This window comes from Protopterus annectens, chromosome 16.part0, assembly GCF_019279795.1.
Source record: "Protopterus annectens isolate FY-2018-M chromosome 16.part0, PAN1.0, whole genome shotgun sequence".
Classification (NCBI taxonomy): domain Eukaryota; kingdom Metazoa; phylum Chordata; order Ceratodontiformes; family Protopteridae; genus Protopterus; species Protopterus annectens.
The window spans coordinates 262,935,221-262,955,762 of NC_056750.1; the positions used below are offsets into that span (position 1 = coordinate 262,935,221).

Here is a 20,542-nt window from a genome sequence, read left to right on the forward strand (position 1 = left end):
TTCAAGGAGGCATATACCTCCTTCGGAGAGGGACTATATAATCCTGGTATGCACTGATTTTTACAAACCCACTTGTTTCCCTGTCTAATCTATTCAACACCTTTTGGGGCCAGTCAATCACTCCAGAATTGTAAGTTAGGACAAGAAGAGCAAATTGGTTTATAGCTTGAATTTTGTTCCTACATGTCAATGCTGTTTTCAGGATTAATTTAAGTCTATTAAAATATTCCTTACTAAGTTTTATTCACATTTGTACATATCTTATTGTTGATCCTTCATCAATTCTCAAATATTTATACACTCCTTCCTGCTCAAGTTCTTTTCTATCACATTCTTGTCTCAAACTGATGTTTTCCTGGTGTTGCAGTTTTCCTGCTGTAATGGTTGCTTTTGCACATTTATCAAGACCAAATGGCATTCTTATATCATCTGAAAAAGTTTTGACAACTTGCAGTTGTGCTTTCAGTTCCTCAGCTGATGACCTATACAGTTTCAAATTGTTGACAAAGAGAAGATGAGAAGTCTTTGCACTGTGTTGTTTTCTAGGAGCCAAATTATAGCCATGACCTAAGCTGTTAAGTAGATAGCTTAATGGGTTAAGGGCAAGGCCGAATAACAGCAGTGACAGAGTGTCACCCTGTAATATTCCCTTTGAATTTTTATCCCTGGAATAATAATTTGTCCTTTATCATGACTTAATTGCAAAGTGGTCTGTCACTGTTTCATGGTCACTGTAATGTAGTCAATCAGTGTAGAATGTATCTTATACATTTTTAAGCAGTCTTTTTATCCATGAATGTGGGATACTATCAAATGCTTTTTTATAGTCAGTCCATGCCATACTTAGATTCTTCCCCTTTTTTACAGTTCTTTACTATGAGTTTATTTAACAGCAAATGATCCTTTGTTCCATATGATTTTCTTTTATTACCATTTTGTTCTACTGCCATAATTAATAGTTTTCTTCTAAATGATTATAAACTCTGTCGGCATCAATTCCAGTATATAGTTTATACGTCATCGGAAAACAAATTATTGACCTATAATTCTTAGGGTAGTTTGTACATTCACTCTTAAGTAGTAGCATATCTTACTGTGTAGCATCACCGATGTTCAGAGAAGCTATAGATAATTTTGTTTTCTGTGGGAAAGGGGTGTCATATAATGTTGCATTACCTATTGCACTCAAAGTTTTATGCAATAATGTGAGCTCTGAAGTTTGCCATGGGTCAGTACCGTGTCAGTGGTGCAGCAGGTAGCAGAATTGCCTTTGATGCAGAAGGCTGTGGGTTCCATTCCCACACCAGGTAACTGGATTGCAGACACTGCAGTATAGCACAAGGAGGAGTACTGCACCCCTGAGTGTGTCGTTCTCTATGTTAAATGTTAAGCCAAGATCTAATTTGCTTGAGATGGTGGTGGGTATAAAAGATGCCAAGTCACCTACTAAAAAGAGAAGGGGGAAGTTCCCTGATGCCCTGGCTAGTTTCCCCTATTAGTGTTAATACCATCTCAGTTCTCCCCTGAAAAGAGTCCACTAACCTAATAATACTAAACTAGTCAACACAGGATAATTCTCTGCTATACAATGCTGCATTTTTCTTCCATTCCTGACAGCCCTTTAGAATCCAGTGTCTATTCCCAAAATCAAATTATTTGCACCAAAAGCAGGGGTTAACACCATTAGCACTGTGTTAAATCATTCTTGTTTTCTATCTCTTTTCACTCATTTTATGTCTATGTTAGTTTCCATTTAAAATGTTAAATTCACTCAGAGTATATGAGATCATCCAGCTATAGCACTGAAAACAAAGCAGAACTTACTAATGGCAGCAAAACAGAAGAGTTCCTCAGCAGTACTAGAATCATATAAATGACAAACTCCTTTACTTAACAAGAAAAACAGAGATGAAATGTTCCCTCATCTGTCTGACAAAAATAGCAAATGTCAGTTCTATTTTAGGTATATAAATGTATATCCTGTCCACTGAATGTTAAAGTAAAGGTTCTTATCCATTTTAACAATCCCAGGCTCCATCATATACGGTAAGATTTGCTAAATGCTTATACTGTTGTTTGTATGTTATTTTTCTTTTCGATGCAGCTAAATGTAATGTGGGTTTATAAAAGCAGCACTTTTTGAAATGTTTCACAATACGGCAGGTTACTTTATATCACTATAATACTGCATTGCTTTTTTTAACCAAATCCATACAAGCATCACTGTAGGACTAACTGTGACTGTATGTAGTGAGATGATCCTGATGAATAATGGAGTTCTCCAAGCTGTACTGTTTTGAGTCAGTTAAAGTTTAAATTCATGCAAATCAGTTATCACCTTTTCTCCTTCTGCATCTCTGACTCCAAATAAATGTACACTGACATATACATCTGTAAATATATGTGAACATGCCTGACATTGTATATGTGTGTGTGTGTGTGTGTGTGTGTGTGTGTGTGTGTGTGTGTGTGTGTGTGTGTGTGTGTGTTTGGGCACATCATTTCCTTATTTGTTACTGTAAATGGACTGGTCCCCTGGCACGTTTTCAGCAATGAGTTTGGCATAATGGCACAGCAGTAACACTACAGTAAGAATTATACCATGGAACAGACAGCACGTCTTTTTTTTTCACATAATTTTTATTGAATTTTATAAATACAGATGTAACAAAACTATTAGACAATGAAAGTAAACCTAACTGTATACAATGTGACAGCACATGTCTTGAAGAGAAAAACATTCAGGCTAATTAAAGTAGTTGCACTCTTAACCTGGCCATAGCTGGTAAAGTCTGGCATCTTGGCTTGCTTGCAGTGAAAGATTAGTGTCACTATACATTTTGTAACCACTGTGCTGATGGTGAAACATTTTTTTCAGGGCTGATGAACATATGACCTGTGATGCTTTGAAAAGGAATGTTTACAAATACTTTTGGAGACACAGCTCTGTGCTTTTCCACAATCTTTCTGCCAGGGTCTTCTATAAATCTGGTTAGAGACTTTGTTTTACTGAGTCTACACAAAAGACAGGAACAATAAAACTGGAGGAGAAGCAGCATGGCAGATATGGAATAGGGTTATGCAGGAAGAGGACAATATAATGTCGGTCACTGTGGAGAGAGGAAATGATACGTATTCCATTAGAAGTATCAACAATGATGCAATGAGTCTGCGTAGATCACCTTTTGGTCTGGCAGGAGAGCAGAGGGCTTTTACAAAAACTGTGCAAGCTAGTTGGAATCCAGTACCACTTGAAATCTGTAATCAGAATACAATGGGTAGTTTCAAGATGAAAAGTAAAGGAACATTTATTTCATGAAAATGAACGCAGGTGCTTAAGAGGCAATGGCTAGAAATGTCTGTCTCTTAAATAGCTTGCTTTTGTTATTCTACAGAATACATTAAAATATAGTCACCTTTTCTGCTGATCCATTTTATTATGATACAGAGTAAATGTTTGTGATACACACTATCTACCAAATCACATTTTAAAGTTTGCTAGTTTACTGTGCTTTGTTAAATTACACACATTAAACTCATTTTTGTATGCTTTGTTAGAATGAACTGTCTACAGTGTGTTACCGTTAATGTGTTTGTGTTCTTTGTGGATCACAAGTCATGGTTGAAAAGGGTCTGACGACTAGCCTACTTACCTGATTAACAGATGGATAAATACATTCAACAAATAAATGCATTAGTCTGCTCTGGAGTAATTTACAGATGCCTTCATCAGTGAAAGAAAATGGCAATGCAGTGATGGGAAGAATATTACAGATTTCAGACTTGGATAAGATATTGTTTATACAGGACTTGGCAATGCCAGATATAATTAGAAACACAAACCAAAGATAAAACTGTCAAAAGGTTACAAAGCAAAAAACTATTAACACGGAAACCTTTTTCGGACATATAATTAGAAATGAGGTTTGGAACAGACCATTTTGTCCTCTGACATCTTCAAGTGTGGCTAGATACATAAATTACTAGTAATTAAGGGAGTAATTAAGGGAATAAGGGGAGGACAGGGTTAAATGGGATGCAGCGAAGTTTAGGTGGAAATGAGGTAAGGGTAGGGAGGGGCTTAGTGGGTTTTGTCAAGTGTGACTGAAGTATGAGTCACATTTTGGCGTGAACTTGCTATACTGTAAGCTTACGTCTGAGACGACCTATAGATAATACGGTGGTGGACAGGAAGGCCTTGGATGGATGCAGCATTTGTTGAGGAGGTGGGTTGTGATCGTGTGTATATATATATATATATATATATATATATATATATATATATATATATATTTTTCCCCCCTCTCTTGTTGAGGATAGGTGATGGGTCTTTCTCTGATGCCCTGGGGGGTGTCCAATGATGGGGAGTGTCAGGGGTCTCGGCTGTAGCATAATTGTTAGTATTTTCCTGTCAGTATGTAGTGAAAATCAATATATATGTGCTGGTGTAGTGCTTGGTTTCTTTGGGTGCACGGGAGAGGTTGCATTTGCGGTTTGTAGGTTGTGTCTTTCAGGGTTGTATGCTGGTATGTGGTTTGTAGCTCGTGTCTTTCAGGGTTGTATGCTGGTATTGCTCCCTGTTCTCGTTTTTGACCTTGATGGGTTGGTCTTAGGCTCCTGGGTCTCTTGAGGCATGCATACTGATTTTGCAGTGTGGAAATGCTGCAATTTTCTTTTTGCAGGGTTTAAGTTCAACAGGAACATTGGTATAGACATGCGCAATAGTCTCCGTTCAGTTTGAACATATTTTATGACAATATTCATCCACATAAGTTCAAAAGCACCTGTTATTTTAGAATATATTGAAACTGTGCACTGGTGATTTCTATTATCAGACATTTCACAGTAAAAAGTGTACTTAATGACACGGTAAAATCAAGAACCTGTAGGTGTTGGCAATGACAAGACTAGAACCATCCCTTTGGGAAGCCTTAACAGCATGAACTCTCTGAAATGTTGAGGTCTAGAGATGATTGCCTGAGTCCATCGTACCTTCATTCTTATTTTAAATATAATGGGAAGCAAAGTGTCAAAAATGACTTCTATGAAGTAATGTTTCAAAGTTACCTTACTAGTGACATATGCACAGTTGAAGGAGTTTTAACGCTGCAGTCACACCTGTTTCAATTTACACTTGCTTCTGTGTTATACCATTGTAATATACACACTGCAGAATCATTAGATGAGCCAAAGAATAAATTAAATCAGAGTTTGGTAATAAACATTAACAAAAACCAGTATTTGTGCAATATATGTTAATTTCCAGTCATCAACCTACTCCACACGACGATGAACTAACTTGAATAGGTTTGATTTGCTTTGAAACTGATTTTCTCACACTATTTTGGAAATACCTTATTAGTGTTATAAACCTTCATGCCTTGGTAGGTTAAATAGTTAAGTAAAGGTGTCGGGGTAATATCCATTTTTGGGATGACCCATTTAAAGATGGTAATGCCTAAAAGAAACCTCGCAAGACCAAGTCGGAACCCCCTTTACCTGCTCCACCCCACTTGTTATCTGGGCCTGTGGATAAGTGTGAAGGGAGGCTGGAGAGGAGCTGACTGTGGACTTTGAAACCCTCTACGGGGAAAGTGAACAGCACCAAGCTGTACATTAGTGTGAATGATGTGCTGGGTTTTCCATGGTGGCCCTGCTGCTACCTTTTTCATAAAATTATGGTCTTCTGGCACATTGTTGACTTCTGGTCGCTCTAAGAGGTGAGAAGCATGAGGAAGAGTAGCTGTTCAGAGTGGTCCTCCTCTTACATGTGTGGTGAAGTCGGCCATCTAGCAATAGCAGGTCTTTCCTTCACCTGCCCTGTGAGCTGTAATGGTCGAGGACAGGTTGGCTCATTTTGGAAGTGATACAGCATCACCTCCCCTTTTCGCGCATGAATGCTAGATGAAGCGCACACCTTTCAACTGACCAGATTTTCCAAGAATGTTCAGATTTAGCCTCGGGGTTTGGTCTGTTCCTCAGAAAATGTAATGTTTAGGGCAAATCACTGGGATGATGCAAGGAATGAAATCACTGCATAATTGCAGTTCACACTTTATTTTAGAAAATGCTTTTGATACAAGCCCATTTTACTATGGCTACTTTTAAGATGATGTTTAAATCTGTCCCTTTTAATTGTCTGTGGTGTCATTATTTGGGAAAGTTCTTTTAGGCCTTAAAAAAAAAAAAAGTTTTATTATATATGTAAAAAAGTGACTAGTTCTAAGGTAGGGGAGAGGGAAGCTGAATTGCAAAATTATTTCACAGTCTGGAAGACAGGATATTCAACTTCTGCACATAACAGAGGTCGAGTGTAAACTGTGTAGTAGCGCCTGCACTGCAAGAAGTGGTTGAATCCTACAGAGGAAAGAATCTGTTTTTCTCCAGTTACATTGATGCAGCCATTCAAGAAGCAGATCTTGTTTTTATATCTGTTAACACACCAGCAAAAACGTTTGGCATGGGTAAAGGTCGTGCAGCAGATCTGAAGTACATTGAAGCTAGTGCTCGGAGAATTGTGGATGCTTCAGAGGGATATAAAATTGTCACTGAAAAAAACACAGTACCAGTGAGGACTGCAGAGAGCATTCAATGCATATTTCATTCCAACACAAAGCCTAACTTGAACCTTCAGTTGTTTTTTCCCTACAACTTACTTGGCTTTTCTTGCTCCACAGACGGCTGAAATGCAATCTTGGGAACCCCCTGTGACACTTCCTACTGCAAACTAAAGCAGAGAAAAAACCCTCCTAAAGGGAAACAGTGTATGTGTAATCATTTCTGTAGACTTAGGGTAGCACACACTCGATCAGCCCAATGCTGAGCCCCTGCTAAACTCTCTCTCCAACTACCCCCCCCTACACTTTCTGCCCTCTTGTTTCCATCTCTCCTGCTAGAATCTTACAATTTTTGGCTACAAACCAAATCATTAGAACAAGTCTGTATTTGTGCATGTTACTAGAGCTTTTCACTTACCCTGCAAACATTAACCTAGGGTTTACACTCATTCTTCACCATAACGCCTCCCAACCTAGCTATGATATACCACCTAGACATAGGCGCCATTTTCAAATTGGCATCCTGATCGAGTGTGTCCACCCAGTAAGTTTAACTGCCTATACAGTAACTTTGCTAGTGACTAAAACAATAGATTATTTATTTCAAATCAGTTGCCTTTTGCTTGAATAACTCTGTTTACATTACTCTACTTTTGTTTGGATGAAAGTAGCTGTTTTAGTTGCTGTTTTTGTAGCACTGTGTAGTTTTTACCATGCAAAAGAGTGCCTAGCTGATACTTCCTCAGAACTGTTGGTACGTTGTTCTACATAGTGTGTACGTCCACTATTAAGTGCACTGAAACCACTGAAGTACCGCTTCTGTTAAACTGTTTCTACCCAAGTGCATAGTGTTTTAGCAAGCTTATCTAAAGGCAACTATAGCACTAGAGTAAAATTGCATTTATTAACTCCTTCTCTCCCACTGCTTCTAAATACCTGCTGAAAAGCAAACTCAGGAACCCCCTGTGACACTTCCTACTGAAAACTAAAGCAGAGAAAAAGCCCTCCTAAATGGAAACAGTATATGTGTAATCATTTCTGTAGACTTAGGGTAGCACACACTCAATCAGCCCAATGCTGAGCCCCTGCTAAATTCTCTCTCCAATTAACCACCCCCTACACTTCCTGCCCTCTTGTTTCAGTCTCTCCTGCTAAAATCTTACAATTTTTGGCTACAAACCAAATCATTGGAACAAGTCTGTATTTGTGAGTGTTACTAGAGCTTTCACTTATCCTGCAATCATTAGCCTAGGGTTTATAGCCCGCTCCATTCACTCTGCTCCCCTCCCTACCCCCAAATCCCACCCACCTCACTAGTTCTACATTTATCCTAGCCAAAAGCCACTCCCTTACTACTCCGTCAATCAAGCCACACTGCAGCAACTCTCCACCTACCTATTTTATCATGCATCCTAACCCAATTGCAGTCATGCCACTAGGTAATACTATTGTAATCCTCTTCTGCACTATTCTAGCTTATATTACATCCTACCAATCAGCTACAGTCATAACTCCCAACCTCTTCCACTGCACTCTCTCATCAACTCCCCTCAAACACCCACTGCATAATTTCATCACCCCAACCTCAAGCTACCTCCTCCCAACACTTCTGCTCAATCACCAAACTCCCACATCTTTTGAGTGCAAAATATCCACAAAATACATCAAGTTTTTTACTGCATATATAAAACATATACTCAGCACTCTCTCAAAACTTGCTCTCAGTGGAGATGTGCACCCCAACCCTGGCCCTATAACCACCAACATCTCCACAAACCTCCTTCCAAACAATCCCCCATCACCCAAATCACAAATAACAAAAAGCCAAATGACCTCCTCATTATGTCTCTTAACATCAGAAGCATATGTAATAAAATCCATAAGCTCCATGCATACATAAACGTGTACTCCCCTGACATCCTTATCCTAACTGAATCCTGGCTGAAACCTCACATTAAAAGTGAGGAAATACTCCCATCAGGATATAACATCCTCCATAAGGACAGGATATCCAGAAAAGGAGGAGGTGTGGCACTGTTGTATAAACACAACCTCAATATCCAAACTCTCATCAGCTCCCCAGATTGACAAGGAAGAAATCCTTTATACCACCCTCAAATTAAACCCTAAGAAATCAATGAACATTATAGGATGCTATTTCCCACTAGGCCAAAACATACCTCCCCTTGAAAACTTACTAAACTGGGCCAATCTCTCCCTACCCCAAGAAAATATCATCCTCAGAGACTTTAACATAAACTGGCTATCCTGCAACAGCAACCACCCAACCCTCCACCTAAATCTCCATGGTTTCCCACAGCTAATACAAGCCCCTACTAGGATCAATAAAAACCCTAATAGCCACACTACTCTTGATTGAGTCTTAGTCAACAAAGTCCCTCACACCTACCTGGCAGGCTGTTTACCTGACTCACTCAGTGACCATTCCCCAACCTTCCTACTAAGACATCACATAAATGATAGCAAACCCATTACCAACAGACTTATTCGCAACAAAGCTAACTTCAACCCCAATTACTTCACTTCCTCCCTCCAGAAAATAAACTGGTCATATCTAAGGTACGTCAGCCTAGACGAGGCAGTCCATTTCTTTAACAGCACATTCCTGAACATCCTAAACTCCCATGCCCCCCTCAGAAACACCAGAATCAGAACTAAGAGCTCCCCCTGGCTATAAAACACCACCAGAGGACTAATGAAAACTAGGGATAAAACATGGGAATGCTGGTGCAAAATAAAGAAACCCTCAGATAGGCAACTCTTCCTTGAACTGCATAACAAGGTCAAAAAGCAAGTAAAAACAGACACAGCCATTTTCTATCAGACAACCCTAAATTCTTCCCAAAGCAACCCCAAGAAATTCTGGTCCACAATTAACACTACTCTATGTCCAGGAAAAGTAAGCACCCCCCAGCCAGCCACCCCTCTCTCCACCAATAGTATTGCTGATTCATTCAACAATCACTTCACAGAATCCATACAATCCCTAACCAAAAAACACTTCCCTACACCAACTCCCCCCACACTCAATCCAAATCCATCCCTCCCTGCCTACTCTCTTTTCATGGTACCCACCTCCTACATAAACAGACTCCTGACAAAACTAAAACCCACAAAACTAGCAGCCGACAACCTGCCCACTGAATACCTAAAGATAGCAGCTGATGTCATAGCTTATCCTATTTCCATACTAATCGGCTGCTCCATATCTGAATCCTACATACCCATGCTATGGAAATATTCCACATCATTCCCCTCCACAAAGGTGGCCCCTCCACCAACTTCTCCAACTACCGCCCCATAACCATCCTCTCCCCCCTGTCCAAGATACTCAACAAAATGCATCAACTCACAGGTCTCCCAATTCCTTCTCAACAATAACCTCCTCTCCAGTCCTCAGTATGGTTTCAGACCACACCACAGCATGACAACTGCTCTTCTCTCCTTCACTAACACTGTCCTCCATCACAAAAACAATGGCCTCCTCTCCTCTGCTGCATTTTTGGATCTATGTAAGGCCTTTGACATTGTGTCACACAGTCTACTTCTCTCTGCTGTCTCCAACCACTCCTTCTGCACACCAGCCACAAACTAGTTCTACAGCTATCTACAAGGCCGTCAGCAATCCGTTGTCTGGGGCAACAAACTATCCCCTCACTGCCCTGTTACTCTCGGGGTTCCCCAAAGCTCCATACTTGGCCCCCTTCTTTTCTCCCTTTTCACCAACAACCTGCACACTGCCACCAAACATGCCTCCCTCATACAGTATGCAGATGAGTCCACCCTCATCTGCTCAGCCCCAACTCTAACAGAACTCCAACAGATCACGCAAGAATCATTCTCCTCAGTTGAAAGCTGGCTATATAATGCCCAGCTTTTCCTCAATCCAAACAAGACCAAACTCCTCATCTTCCTACCCTCCAAATCTTCCCCAAACACCCCCCACTTCACTATACAGGCCAAGGACAATATCACCATTTCACCAACAGTCCACACAAAACTACTTGGTGTACAAATAAACAATAATCTCAAATTTGACACCCACATATCACTAACAATAAAACAGTTCACAAAAAAGTGGGTGCCTTACATAGAAATCGCCAATACCTCACCAAACCAGCAAGAATCTCCATCACCAAATCCCAACTAATCTTCACCCTACTCTACACATCACCCATACTTACAAATCTTAGATAGTCAGACCTAAATGCATTCGAAAACTGCTACAATAAAATTGCAAAGTTTGCCACTGATGCCTCCTACCACAGCCAACACTGTCTCCCTCTTAGACACCTTGACTTACTTGAGGTCCCACAATTCCTTCACCTAACTCAACTCACCTTTGCTCATAAACCAGTAAATCACCCTCTCAGAATCCCATCTCTCCACACAATTCTCCAACCCTACCACTCTTCCAGGCCACTACACTCCTGCAACAAAAATCTACTCCAGGTCACCAAAGCCAAAAACTCAGCTGGTGAAACACTATTTTCCTGTGCCATATCCAAGCTCTGGCACAATCTTACCACTTCTATAACTACCCTTCCATCCTGCAGTCTCTTCAAGACTGCACTTACATCACACCTAAATTCTCACTGGCTTTGTCCTTGTCCAAGCCCTGACTAAACCCCCCTCCCCCTTCTACCCTCCTCTCTTTTACCTGGCGTAGATAGAGTTTCCCCTATATCATTATAAAACTGAACCAAAGATTACTCACTGTTAGTTAATCCTTCCAGGATTTAATTCTTGTCTGTTATTATTGGTATCTTGTTTCTGTTAAATAATTGTTGTACTGTGTTACTGTTAAATAATTGTTGTACTGTGTTACTGTTAAATAATTGTTTTACTGTGTTTTACTCCTTCTCTTGATGTGTAACTAGAGCTACTACTTAATGGCACCAAATGTGCCCCTGTATTTTTTTTCCATGTCATGATCACCTATACTGTATACATACCTGATTCTTATTGTACACCATTTATCACTGTCACTCGGTGGAGCTTTTCTCCCCGGGCCTCCTCAGAAAAAGGACCTGTGTCCAGTTAGAATTTCCCGGTAAACAAATATAAATAAATAAAATGAATAAATGTATTAATTTAATAATAATAAATATATGTATTAATTGTTGATTTTTGTTTGTATGCAGGGGTGTTCTTGGTTTGTGAAACAGGGAGAGAATAACTAGCATTTTAAGTTGCTTCATATTTTTCATAAGGATAATATCTGCTAATTTAGTTTAGCTTTTATGGAATGGGCTATGTATTGAAAACCTGTGATTACAGTAATGAGAATTACGGTACCCATTTAAATGCAAAAGTAATAGATTTTCTGAGAGGTCATAACACCCTGGTATTCTTTAGTTATAAGGCTAATTGAGTACATTATTATTAGTCATTGCTAAGCACATCCAACAACCGCAGAGACCACAGTGGTTTCTCATCCTGGAGAATTTGGGACCTGGTTGGGTACAGGTTGCAATTGTAGCCTTTGTTGTTATGGAGTTCATGGTGTTAAGACTGATCCCTACACACAAGGCATACAGTTACAGCTCGGCACAAGGTTGAAGCTCAGCCTGTTCACTTTTGATAGGCAAGGTGTTTATTGTTGTATTCTTTTGCAGATTGTGAGGTGTGGAAATGGAGCAAGCTTCGCATGCTGATCTGAAGGAAAGGGGTTGAATAGTGATCGAGGCAGTGAATGGATGTTCAGTCATTTGGATTGTGCACCAAGGTCACAGATGTGGGAGACAGAATTAATGATGGTCAGTGCTTCTGTGAATAGGTATTGGCAGGTAATGGTTTATGCTTGGGTGTATGTTGTGGGAACGGTGCACTATGATGGTGCAGGTACTTTGCCTGTGTTTTGAAGTATTAGGGTGGGGTAGGTGCAGGTGGAAGGGGAGGTAGGTTGGGACACAGGATTGTTTATGGGAACAGTTGGTATGGGTTTTAGGCACTTTTATATGTAAGGTCAGATATTTTGCTGGGGAAGTTGGGTTGATGTGTGGTGAATAGTACGGTAACAACTGTGTGTTTTCTTTTTCCTTAGGACATTTCAAGGTTGGTGCAGTGGGATACAGTAGGGCTAATGGGAGGATAAGGTATGTTGGGGTTAAGTTACATCAGAGTTGGATATTGTTTACAGGGAATTTTGGGCTCTTACTGGCAGGAGGAGTGGTGCCGATTTCAGGATCGGGGGTGGCTGCTAGGCTAATGGCTCTGAGGTTCTAATGAACAAGCCAGATTCAGGTTTGTAAGATTCCTCAATCCAGTGTGCATGTGTTGCTTTTAATTAAGAGGGACATGGGTGGATGTCACTTTCATCCAAAGGGTCGTGGGGGGGGAATTTGCACCATGGGTTGTAATTGACTGTATTAGCTTGGTTATGGATGGTTTTAATGCTCTTGGTCTCATTATGGTTAACAATTTTGTTGAGGACTCAGGGGTGGGTTAAATAGCGATACTTTTATTGGTAGAATAGGTCTTTCAATGCAATGATTAGTTTTATGCTGCGGGGGTATCATTTGTATCATTTATAAATATGTGAGGTGGGAAGAAAATTTTATGGGGAACTTTTAAGACATTTTAAGTTTGAAAGGGGTTTTGCATTCATTAGTAAGGGCAGTTTATTCACTTGACGAATGAGTGATGCTCTTGGTGGTGCATAATATCTTTAAGAAGTTGGTTTATGAGTTTGTGGAGCATTTACAGTCTTTTCATTTACAGATCATGCTGAGGTTGCAGATTGGGATGTGAAGGACATTATGTGATGGTCGGAATGAATGTGGACTTGATAGGTGAGAGAACAGGCTAAAGAATGTGTCGGCTGTTAGAGCGGTATGAAGGAGGTCACTGTTTCCAGTAGTACAGTCATATGTGGAGTTTGTTGTGTTTTCCTTTCCTGCAGACTCATCTGGTGTGGGGAACATTAGCATTGAAGATTACACTGGATTACTGGCAGCTGAGGTCTTCTTTGGAATGGGCAGGTAGTGTGGCGGCCAGAAGGGGTGGGTTGCAGTGAATAAGTTGGTTCAGGCTTGTGAGCTATGTGGTGTGTGGTGTAGGAAGTTTTAGCTATGAGTTACTGCAGTTTCAGGGGAGATGGGGTTGGATTAGTTTACTACATTTTGGATGGTGAGGGCATGCCTCTGATTTTATTTGACCTTGGGGCATTGGGTATTTTTAAGTTTGGTGGTACATTGTGTTTGGTTACTTTTGCCTGGCTTGGTTAATGGTCTGTGGTGCATTTGGGGTTGTACTGTTAAGGCTATGATAGTGGTTTAAGTGTATTATATTTTATAATGAGGAGTTTGGTGTAGAACTAGTATTGGATAGGGGGAGGGATGGTAGGATGGTTCTTGGCCATTATTATATAGGGCTGCTGTTGGGGATAGTTGGCTATTGCCAGTGTGTGGTTTCAGGTAGCAGTGGGTTAATTTTGGGAGGGATCAGGGGTTTACACTCAGCAGTGGCCTGTTCACTATTTTGTTATGTATGTGACAGGGTTTATAACTTGGGGGGTTGGGTTGGTGGCTTGTGTGAGGGACAAAAGGAGGGTTGAAGGGATATTGAGTATTTGGTTTCTGTGTTAAGTGGAGGTAGGAGGTTCATTTGGGTTTTGTGGATTACGGTTCATTTTCAGTTGTCAGTATGGAGCTTGTAGTGCTTTTGTTGTTTGGCCTGCTAAATGTCATGATGGTCATTTTAAAACATGGTGTTATAATGGATAGTTGGTGTGTTGTTAGGATTGTTATGCATTGATGTTAAGGAGATTTATTTGGTTATAACATTCATTGGGTGTTAAATGAGGTTACAATGTGGCACAAATGCATGCAATTGCCTCTTCGTGGTTTTCAGCAGCATTGGGCTTAGTGTTTGGTTGTCCAGTTGGCTGGTAATGCCCTTGGATTCATTGCAAGGTTTCTATTTGGTAGTGAGGTAAGGATTATTTAGTTCATGTGCAGTGTTTATGAGGTTATGGTTGCTACTTCACTGTAGGAGGGGATCAGTTGGTATGTCTGGTGCCAGTGGGCATTTCAAATTCTGGTGTACATTGTGTTTGGCTAATTTTGCTTGGCTTGGTTTATGGTTGTGGTGCATTTGGGGTTGTACTGGCAAAGGCCTTGTATGGTGGCGTAAGTAGATTGTCTACATGGGCATTGGTGTGATAGCAGGGTAGTTATTAAATGGGATTTGAAAGTGATTTTATGTGGTTATTATTTCACTGGGCAGTAACCGGCTGCAATATGTCATGAGGGTATGATATTACCTTTGCAGGGTTTCAAGTGGCAATGGGTTTAGTGTTTGCTTGTCTAGTGGGGGTACAGATTTTAAGAGTAATTATTGATTTGGGTACAAGAGTATGGGTATATTAGGCTTTGCATTTATGGTTGTTTTAGCATTGGAGAGTGATCAGTGGTTTGTTTTAGCTATTTAGGTAACTGAATAGTTTTGTAGGTGTGAGGGGAATTGTGAGGTGGTGGCATGGATACAGTTCAGTTAGGCAAGACTGGGTACATCGAATAATGTTTGGCGTTATGCCTTTAATATGGTTTAGGTTGTGGGAAAATGGTCGGTAAGATGGGGAATGGCCTGGTCAGGCTGGTGGGTGGAGAAGAGGGGCAGGCTTGCCCTCTTCTGTTACCCCTGTGGTGTTGGATGTGCAATTCAGAAAGTTGGGAAGGAAAGTGAGTGGTTGTTCTGGTGGATAAGTTAATAAGCAAGCAGAGCTGCTTATTTGCATGGTGCTGTAATTCAATAAACTGAAGGTGAGCGGGGTAACGCTGCCTTGTTAGTGCAAAGATAAGTGAGCAAGTGGGGGATGCTGATTATCAAGGGTGAGTGGTTACGCTGCCCTTATGGTTATTTTGTTTCTTTTCATAGATGTTATTATCATCTGTGTGGTGTTTTTGGTTGAAAGCTGTAACTACTGGTTAACAACCATGTTTATGGAAGATTAATAAAGGTTGTCAAATGTAATTCGGTGTTGTGTGTTTATTTTAGTGGACCAGACAAACACCGCTTCTGTATCTGCATACAAGGATGTAGTTATGGATGGTATCCTGCATGTAACAAATGTCAGGTCAGGCAGTTTGTGTTGCAAAAAATGCAGGCATGAAAAATCTTGGATCTGCTACTTTTCTACGGGGATGGAGGAAAGATCTCAGGCATGGAAGTCCATATCTAGCTGTGAAGAAATAACCACCAAACAATGAGGTTCACATGTGTCTAAAAGATCATGCCATACTCAAATAAATGTGTTGAATTTCAGGAGGACTGACTGCCAAAATGACAGTGTGACTCTGATCTGCATTAAGAACCTGTCAGGAGGGAAAAAAAGATAAAATTTGTAATCTAAAAGCAGCAAATATCTGTCTAAAGCAAACCTATACAATAAAAAGATGGAAAGGCCGTTGTGCCTGTCAAAGCAGCTGGCAGTGAATGTTTTAACAGAAGAAAATAATATTCTGGAAGTTCAGTAAAATGCGGGAAGTACAAGAAGGGGAACAATAGAAGATAAAGGCAAAGGAAACTGAGAAGGCAGCAAGGACAACAGGTCAGCAAAGACCTAAACTGTAAACAATATTGCAAACAGGTCAGCAAAGACCTAAACTGTAAACAATATTGCAAACAGGTCAGCAAAGACCTAAACTGTAAACAATATTGCAAACAGGTCAGCAAAGACCTAAACTGTAAACAATATTGCAGACACTATCACGAACAGGTATGTTGTGGCTTATATTAAGCTAAAAATAATAACAGAGAAGGAAGGTAAGTTGAGAATGCAGGAAAAACTGGGGAGACATCAAACAAGGTATTTCTGTTCCTTATTCTTGAAAAAGGAGATAGAGACATTAAATCAAACCTAAGAATTAATCTAACTGTGTGTTGACATGCATTCATTCATACAACACATGATTTTGAATTAATTCATAAAGTGAAGGTAGATAAAACAACTGAGCCTGAAGGGACTCACCCAGTACCCAGAAAGAACAATATATTGCAATACCTGCACTTCTGACTGTTTTTGTCACCAACCTACTGGAAGATGCGCAGGTTCTAAGCTACAGAAGGAATTAAACGTGATTCATCTTCACACAGAGGGGAACAAAGGTGAGTCAGACAGAGCCACAGAATAACTAGTTTAGCGGATGGCAAATCATTGGAAACACTTATAAAAGAAAGAGATTAAATAATGGCCAGTTGGGCACAAGCTTCAGGCAATATGGCTTTGTGGCAGGAAGATTATCTCAACTTTATCTATGTTAAACATAATCACTATGCTACAAACTACATTGCATGATTTTTTAAAATTATGAATATAACTCAAAAGCACAAGTATTTTCTCAGGAGGGCAAGCATTCCTGCACCTCTGTGAGGAGGACTTTGCCCCCATACCCATCCTAGTTATACAAATCAACTCTATGATCACAAAAATAGTGAGGAAAAGTGAACAAACACACTGCAGTACACCTCAATTCACACAGTACAAGTCAATACAGATTCAATCTACCATGATGAAAAAACAAAGATAAAAAAACACTCTAACTACACTCAGTGAAGTGTAGGGTAGTCATGTCAAACATGTATGAGAGGTCATCAAAATAATTGGCTTTTAGGATTGTATGTGGTCTATACAGACTTTAGAAGGCTTTTGCCATTTTCATGTAAATATTAAAAAATAGGTTATTCAGATTTTGTCTGGGTCAATCTCTTAGGTTAGAAAAATGTATGGAGAGCAGGACACAGGTGTTAATAAATGGAGTCCATATTGCACGTGGGAAAGTGAAAAGTGAAGTATTGCAGTATTCAGGTTTGGGTCTAGTATTGTCTGATGTTTGTATCAATCACAATACAGCAAGACCTTTAGGGTGACACAAAGATCTGTAACAGGATTTTTACAGAAGATGAGTAGATAGAATAAGAGGGGGCTGATCAATGTTAGATGAATGACCATATGTGTGTTTTTTTCAGAGCAAAGACAAAATGACACTTAAGTAATAAAACCCCAAAGCAAGACTGTAAATCAAAAGATGAGTTACTTAACAGTGACAGAAATTATAAGAGACATTACTGTAACATTATAAAGATTTAAAAATGAGCAGTCAACATGGAAAGGCAGTGAAGAAGGCTTGGAGGGATCTTGATCTATCCTGGGATAATCACCATCCCATGCAGCAGGAATTGTAAGTCTTCCATACAGTCAGTGGGTTAAGTTTCACCAGGAATTTTAGCATACCATTCTGAAGACCTCAACCAGTTCAGCAAAGGCATTGCCTGATCAGGAGCCGCTTTGATAAATGCAATGAAGCAATAAATAAATAAAAGTTACAGCATCTGTAGCAGAAGATTTCTGAAGAAAACAAAAGAGAGAAAACAGTTAAACGAATTCATGTCCACATCTTAAATACCCAGAAAGAAAGTGGAGAAATGGGGAGAGGAGAAATATAGAAACATTGAAGTATTTTAGAAGCATTAACAATTTCATGCCCAAGACTGTAACATCTTTTAGAGATGGAGGCATTAGAATGCATGTAGCAGAAGAAGAAACGATAGTAAAAATGACTCGGTGCCAATTAGTAAATGTATTTTTCCAAAAAATAGTTGAAAATAAATTAAATAACTTTCTTGATGACATTTTAGAATCAAATAAGTTGATTGTATCCATATGGATAGGCATAAAGCATTTCTGACAATTGTTAGGAGAAAGTAGAAATGGATTAAGGAACTGCTTTCCATTTTCTAGATCTGGTAGTCCTTATCTGTTACATTTTTTTATTTCTATGTTTCAGTCTTACTTTACTAAAAATAAGCTTTTTTAGTAATTACATTTTTGTCAAGACCATTTATTAAATTAAGTCTCAAAACTAAGACTGCCGTTTTTAAAAGATGATTATTTTATCTTTTACCTCTATGGATCCTCATAAACAAGACTGTTATTGTCCCTTAAATGTATTTCTTCATAGTGGATTCTTGCATTTCATTGGTTGTAGCTCACCCACTTGAGGTCTGAAGGTAACATGCATAATATGGCACATTCTGAGATTTTTTTTTCAGTTTTGTCTTATTTAAAGAAAACAAATGATTTAGAGCTATATGATGGACATTACCACTCACATAAAATAAAACAAATAAATCTTCTAGTTATCTTTTGTTGCAAACTCGGTATCAGGCTTGTTTTCTGAAGAAGTAATACAGCAATCCCTAAGTGGTGAATACATGTACTATAACACTAATTAGCACTGTGATCCTCCAAGTTTTTTAAACACCTTTATTTGCATTTCACTTCAGCGCATTTTATAATTCAGTACATCAGCTCACTCACTGCAGTGAATTCCAACTACTCTTACCACCTTTTAGGTCAGAAAAGTAAGGCCTTCCATCCACCAATCCATCCATTCTTTTAAACTTCTTATCCTGGTAAGGGTGACAGTAAGTAACCTCACACCCAAATTAAAAAGGTGAATTTATACACTAAGATGTATAAATAAGCCAAAGTGAAATCCCCACAAATCAGTCATTTATAAGACCAAGATTAGTACAGTCATGCCCGACCACAACTGTAAACTTTCCCAATATGTTAAGTCGAGATGCTGCTGGGTGACTGTTTCTCCATTGCCATGTTCCTTTCATGACAACATTATTATCAAACATGTAAATTCATTAATTTATTTTCCAATTGCTGGTTAAGGTAGAGTTGCAGCTTACACTGAACAGTGTAATGCAGCGATCCAGTGATAGATGGTATGACAGGCCATTGTTAGACACACACATGCAAACATGCATGTTCTTACACAATGTGTAGGAACCAATAGACAATTCAGAAGACTGCCAACTCACTGGTTTACCTACAGAATTTCAATTATTGTTTTTTTTTGTTTCGCCTTTTATTGAAAATTAAATACTGAAAATAAGTAAAAAAAAAACACACACACACAAACAAAAATATGTTTTGCTGGGGGGCAGGCCTTGCTGCAACCCACCCCAGAATTATATATATCTCTACAATTGTACCACAGTAAAGAAAAAGGGGGAAAACCCTGAAAAGCAAATCATACTGGCTCACAAAATACATGCATAGTGGTGAAACTCACCACAATGTTAAAGTCTCATATCTCTGGAACAGACTCCCTATTCATGTAAAACAGAGCTCCTCACTGACTCTATTCAAATGCAACCTAGAAAACTGGATGGAAGACTGCATATTCGCCCCTGGTGTGACACCCATGTTCCTCATCGACAGGTGTAGCTGGTGTTGATCACAGACCTGCTCTTTTCATAAATTCATTCTGTGACGCTAGTGATGCACCTGATTCTCAGAGGAAGGGGGAATCTGTATACTAGGACAAAGGGTTACTGTATAAAGAGTGGACCCCTGAAGGAGGGCTAGAAGGTGAGAGGGTACAGCAGTTGGTAGTGCCTAGAGCCTACCATCTGGTGCTTCTAGCCATACCCCATGATATTCCCTTTGAAGATCATATGGGCATAAAATATACAAAGAGACATATTATGCAGAACTTCTATTGGCCTGGAATTTCCAGAGACATAACGGTATTGCGGGACCTGTATGCAGTGCCAAAGGGTAGGCAGGGCAGGAGACATGGTAAGAGCTGCTTTGAAGCCTTTGCCTGTGATTGAGGAGCAATTTCAGAGGGTAGTTGCGGATATTGTGGGGGCCTCTGAGTACCCCAAGTTCCACAGGGAAAAGTATATCCTAGTGGTAGTGGATTATGCTACATGATACCCTGAGGCAGTGGCTTTGTCCTCCACTGAGGCAGAAAAGGTGGCAAATGCTTTGTTAGAGATTTTCAGCAGGGTAGGTTTCCCAAAAGAAATACTGACTGACAGAGGTGCCAATTTCATGTCAGACCTGCTGGCTTGTCTGTGGAAGTACTGTGGGGTGAAGCATCTGAAGACCACCCCCTACCATCCCCAGACTAATGGTCTTGTTGAGAGGTTAAACTCTA

The 20,542-nt window shown here is 39.7% G+C and overlaps 1 long non-coding RNA gene across 1 annotated transcript in view; it reads right to left on the minus strand.

Moving 5' to 3' along the window:
• Positions 1-2,700: 2,700 nt before the first annotated feature.
• Positions 2,701-20,542, minus strand: part of LOC122790410 — a 48,821-nt gene continuing 30,979 nt past the window's right edge. Inside the window, exon 4 of the long non-coding RNA XR_006363014.1 lies at positions 2,701-3,258. This is a non-coding gene — a long non-coding RNA (uncharacterized LOC122790410). The remainder of the gene's footprint in view (positions 3,259-20,542) is intronic.